A 6,373-nucleotide genomic window follows, 5' to 3' on the forward strand; every position below is an offset into this window, starting at 1 on the left:
GGGGGGGGGGGTGCTAGTGTTATATGGTGCTCACAACTGCATTAGGCCACATGAGTGAGCAGGACAAATCTAAAATTTTCCATTTGGTAGGAAATTTTGAAGTTTGCCCGGGTAGTGGTCGAAACCTACTCTGATCGATTTTAGGACCACCAAGGAATTATTAACGTGCGAAACTTGCACTCGGGACCTCCGGGATCTTCCACTCTTATCACAGAAGGCTAGGTGTTGGATCTTACCTTCCATAAGATAATAATAAATAGCATTTGTATAGTGCTTTACACTATATCAGTACTTTAGCGGGACATACAGTACTCTGAAACATTTTCAGTTTCCTGGGAAGCATACAGTGCAAGCAGATGATTAAGCGCTAAAACACAAAAAACCTATAGCTGGGTACCCATTCCCACCCTCGTGAAGGGAGAAAATTCGTGTAAAGTGCCTTTCCCAAGGACACAGCATCGGCCCCTGACGGAATTTGAACCCACGACCTTACAGTTGCAAATCTGAGAGCCTGGTCACTAGGCCACCGACGCACGTGCCATAACACTCATTCTAAAACTAGAGCAAACTGACGCATCAAGGGTATTTCTTTCTGCCTCCGGGTGATGCTGCATCCTCCCCTCCCATTCAGCCCAGATTGACGCAAACAGACAGGTTTTGAAGCAGGCCATCTCCAAAATGACCTACATTCTGTCTATGGACGTCGTGAAGCAGTTACAATTGCAGATGCAAAGTAATTACAGTTACAATGTTAATTGAAATTACAACTATAATAACATTTACAACGTATGTAGATTACAATAATTACAAATAGTGTAAGCAATTATATTAAACTTGCAAATAAAAATACATTTACATATACAATTACATTTGCAATCACGATTGATATAGATTGCCACAATAACCAATATAATTACAAATAAAATTACAAATATAATTACAATTATAATACCAATTAAAATTAAAATGTATATATCCATTACAATGATTACAATATATATAATTACAAACAACAAAACAAATACAATTACAATTACAATTACAACAACAATAACAATTACAGCTTCAATTAAAGTGACAATTGCGTTACAGTTATAGTTACAATCACAATTACAATTTAAAGAATTGTGAGGGGAAATAGAACAGATTGACCCTTCGAGGCAAGTCACGTTTTAATCATTAAAAGAGTTATCAAATGAACTGCAGTCTGTTTGCTACCGACTCGAATCATAAATCCAGAACCAAGCACTGTCATGACCGCAACTGTTTACTCTCTATAAAAAAATTCGCAGCGCTTGGGTGCCTAAAGGGCCCGAAAATGGAGGGCAAAGCACCATTCTTGCTGCAGTCGAGTCGGCTAGCAACCTTTTGTTCTCCTTGACTTTCACCTTTTGTTCATAAAGGCAACAAGTGGTGATCGCTTTCATGAAATTGAATTATATCAAAATGCGTGATGCTGAGGTTAGGCTATTAATATAATGTAAATTCTATGCTGTTTGCCCAAAGAAAATGTGGCTCTTAGCTGTGGGTTGTTGGTGATACAACCGAGTACAAGGTTGGCAGACATGTGTACCAGCGTTTGTGATGGTACAGTTACAGTGCGGTCAAAAATTCGGGGCGCAACTTATCCTTAAATATTTCTTTAACGGGTGAATCAATGCCATCCATACTTAGCACAACAGTTGGTATCACTTTGTCTTAACTAAATCATATTTTTCAAGAACAATTGGGGCTATATATTTTTTTTTAAACTTTCTCCATAAACTTCTATAAAATACTTAGGAATCTCTGTCACACGTAAAATGGTATTCTTCACAGCACTTCCGGCTTCTCACTCAGATTTTAATTACGCATATGGCCTACGTCACAGCTCATCGATGACAATTTTTACTAGCAAAACATGTTACAAGAAATTATTTTTTATAGTAAACACGTGTTTTGCACTAATGGTTCTCAAAACATGCGCTCAATAAGCATAATGTCCCGATTAGAAAAACATGGCGGACGTGCTATTAAAAGCAATATTGCCCAGCTGTATACATTTAAAAATCTGTAAAAACCACCCACTTCGATTTTTTATTAGTATTTATTAAGGAATTTTCCAGAATACAGCTTGCAGGTGTTTACAAAAATGTTGATCTGTTAAAACAAATTGATACAAGTCATTGTGCAAAAATTGGAGAACGTATGTTCAATAGTTGAGAAGATATTTGACAATAAGTCGCGCCACGAATTTTTTACCTCACTGTTATAGACGCTTCGCAGTCACATTAAGTAGATCAGAGAATTTTTATCGACTATCTCGGTTTTTCTGATGGGATGTCACATCCCTCGTAGCCAGGGTTGGCTCTGACAGGTATAATCATAGCAGCCCGCTTCCTTAATGCCCTGAACTATGTCGACGGGTGTCTAAAACATTTGCAGTTGCACTTAGAAAAACAATCACAACCCCCGTAGAGGTTTTACACTCCCACTGTCAGAAGCCACCCCAAGACAGTTAATCACTAGCTTACTTTTACTTTGTCAATCTCTGATGCCTTTAAGCGTCGAGGGGAGATGCTATTTTCTATGGTAGGCCTACTCCGCAGCTCGTTCAATTGGGATATCATTGTTATTATTATTATTATTATTATTGTTATTATTATTATTATTATTATTATTATTATCATTATTAATATTATTATTATTTCTCAAGGTTTCCCTGGCGCCCCCAATCCATCTTTTGCGTGGCCTACCTCTTTCTTTATAGCCTGAGTGCTTGGCCTTATAGGCTCTCGAGGCTGGCTGGCTAGGTGACATACTTAACAGGTGGCCAAACCATTTTATTCTGTTTATTTCTATGAAATGCAGGCAGGAATCAGCGCCAATAGGTGCTTCACTTCTTCATTCCCCAGCATGTCTCGTCTTGCGGTGTTAAAATGTTTTGAGGAGACATTTTATCTCGTGTGCAGTGATGGGTTTTACTTATTGTCCCGGTCTGGCACTGGTAGCTTAATGTTGGTATGAATATTGCAGTAATAAGCCGTCTCCTTGTTTCCAAGGATATGTTTTGATGAGATAGGAGGGGTGCGAACTGGTAAGGGACAGCGTTTGCTTTTCGAGTTCGCATTTCTATTTCTCTGTCTATAGACCCGTGTTCAGAAAAGGTGCTGCCAAGATATTTAAACTCCTTTACCTGTTTCAGTTGTTTGTTATTGACTTGAATGTTCAGGGGACTGTGGTTTCGGTTCTGTTTCATAACTTCTCCTTTTGATGTGCTTATTTTCCTGTCAAATTTCTCGCAGCTGTTGTTTGTTCAGTAGTGGGGATTTGTAGGCTTTGTTGGTTTGGATTAATAAGGCGTTGGTCGTCTGCGAATAGAAGTTCATTTAGACTTTCTGGTCTTTGGTTTGCGCCTTGTGTTATTGTGTCCATATAGATAATAATCGGGGGGGGGGGATAAAACGCATCCCTGTCTTACTCCAGATCTTTCTGTGAACAGCCTTAGTGGGAGAACACAAAGGCGGCCGATTTCTGTCACCTAACTACTAGGCGCCGTAAGTTATTATAGGAATCAATCTATACAATTTCTACAAGCGCACAGAGACACGGCCTACTCTCTGCGCCTATCTACGGGATCAGTGGGGGCTATTTTATAGGAAAGAAATTTTGATTCCAACTCACCGAAAGCCGCTGCTTGGTGCAAAGGAATGCCCGTCAGTGGGCCGTCACCGGGTGTGTAACGTCATAGGGCTGGACCGGAGACTTCTTCAACTGACCATTATCTCAACAAGGAAACGTCGTAGACAAAATCTGATTAGATATTTGAAACCCGCGATCCAAATTCTACTGGCTCATGGAACAGAATTTCAGTTTGTGAAGTATTTTATAAAATCAGTAATAATGTTTTTTTTTAATCCACTGATTGTAGTCATTGAGTTGAGAAGTGTGCTCAGTGTGCTGTGCGTGTGTGTATGTGTGTGTGTGTTTGTGTCTGTGTTTGTTTTTGTGTGTGTGTGCGCGCGCGCGCGCGCGTGTGTGTGTGTGTGTGTGTGTGTGTGTGTGTGTGTGTGCACCCGCGGATATTTTTAAGAAACACAGTTGTTTTCACATATTTTGTTAATATTTTAACGTGAACAGTGCCTTGGTTTCCGCTGTAGGCAAATGGTCTCTCGTATGGGATAAAAGAGATACATTATATGCAAATATACATTGAGGTAAAAACAAAAATTAAAGTAAATAGCATGTGCATGCCAATTCGTTTCTTCTTTAATTTTGGAAGAAAGCATATTGAAATTTACAACACGACAGTCGTTCACAACATGACACTTAAAGTAAAGCCCAACTTATCAAATCTAGACCTACAGGGTGATCCCAAAAAAAAGTTACAACTTTTTTTCTGAATATCTCGGGCAAAAAAGTGTTCTAGAATCTTGTAATTCGGAGCAGACATAATTCATTCAAAAGGAATTTGTGTGATATAAAATCCACGAAGAAGAAACATGTTTTGAAAACGGAAACGGCTAAAAAGAAAAGGCACCCAAAAACGCAAAGTTCACCAATGTTTGAAAATCTTGTAAAGAAAGTCGTGAAAAGATTAGTTGACTTTTTTCTTTATTTTCTCTTTGACATTAATTATCCATCACTGTGACAATTAAACAATATTTAATTTCTTTTACAGAGTGTTAAAAGCTTAATGATTTAATTCTGAAATTCATAGAAGCAGTGCTCCTTTGGACTCGACACATTTTTAACGCGTCGTTCGAAATGTTCAGTGGCGCCCAAACACAAGGACCTGCTAAACCATGAATTTTTAAAGCGACATATACTGTATATATTCTCTAAGAAGTGGCTTCTAGAGACAACAGAGTGGGGTGCTCAATCGACAGCATTTTTGGAGTTAACGTATTCCGCAGGGTGAAAATGGGCTTTGCACTAAACCAAATGTCATCGAGGAAATGATCCCTCTTTACAAGACAATCGAGGAATCATGAACACATTGCCAAGCTCTAATCCATGTCATCTCTGCCTAGCGAAGATGAACATGGTTTAGTCGTAGGTTAAGATCTGCCATGAGAATGCAGACTAGCAGTGTTGATGTGTAGTAAAGTCCTAGCTGCCGATCGTCTACGGACATATGTCTCATGGGACTCGGCTACTGAAATCTGCACGCTGGTGGCGTTTAAAGGGCTGCGCATGGTGCGTGTTCGACTAAAGTGGTCATTTTTTACAGAACTTTTTCATTCTGATTCACTATAGATCCAAACTGACGGAACTTCTCTACTCATGACGTCAAAGGTCTTGAGGGCGCCAAAGCATTCTCTCCATGCCGTGCGCAGAACTTACGAAATGTCAGAGATGGTGAGTTTGTGGAGAAGTAATGTTCAATACAAAAAGCTCTCTGCTCTGTACTAAACATAGCCATGATCTCAGCAGGCAAACAAAATTTGGGGAAAATAATATCTGCAGACTTCTGTTGACTGTTAGACTGCTGTAGATTGCAATAAGGCGCGATTGTTGCAACTTTTAGTGGTAGGCCTAATGCGAACTGGTGCGTCATGCTATGAAAATGTCGACAAGGTTGTAAATGAGTTGTTTTTATGCGCTATATAGAGCAAAACAATTCAATAAACTTATCTAAAATACATAGAAAAATCCTTTTGGCTTCCAAACGTTATGTTAAAATCTGAAACGCAAAACTTCTGTATGGGGGAAGATATTTACAAAACAAGGTGTAAAGTTTTTGGGGATCCCCCTGTAGTTCAGAGGAACAGCACACGCGTGCTGAAAATATGTGTGTCCTTTATGTTCTACCCTCGGAAAGATCGGCGCCGAGCGAATATGTCACCGGTACGCCGATACATATTCGGTGGCCTCTCTGTCCTCGCCCTTACTTTGTTCTTACTGAGCTTCTGCTGTTGGTATAGAGAGATCTGACATTATCTAACAGTTGTTTTCTGCATGGTTTACTTATTCAAAAGCCTTTTCCTGGTCAATAAAGACGATGTTGGATTCTATTTTGTGCTTTTACTGTCTTTTTAACACAACACAACAACAAAGAAAGTTAATTAATTAGCTAAAAAATCAGTAAAAAGTCTTTAACTGCATTTGCTGACCCTAGAACCTAGAACACACACCCACGAAAATGAAAGAGGCTTTTGATAGGTCCTTTAAAGTCCATTTAAAACGCATTCTTGTGGATCATGTTTACTGTCGTTCTTTTTCACTTCGTCAGATTTACTTTTTTGTGTCTTTATACTATGTAAGGTTACTTCAAACCATTGAACAGCGCTCGGTGCTTGTTTCTTACCGTGATATATCTACCTATCTGCCTGTCTGTCTATCTATCTATCTATCTATCTATCTATCTATCTATCTATCTATCTATCTATCT

Source organism: Aplysia californica, unplaced genomic scaffold (assembly GCF_000002075.1).
Source record: "Aplysia californica isolate F4 #8 unplaced genomic scaffold, AplCal3.0 scaffold00723, whole genome shotgun sequence".
NCBI lineage: Eukaryota > Metazoa > Mollusca > Gastropoda > Aplysiida > Aplysiidae > Aplysia > Aplysia californica.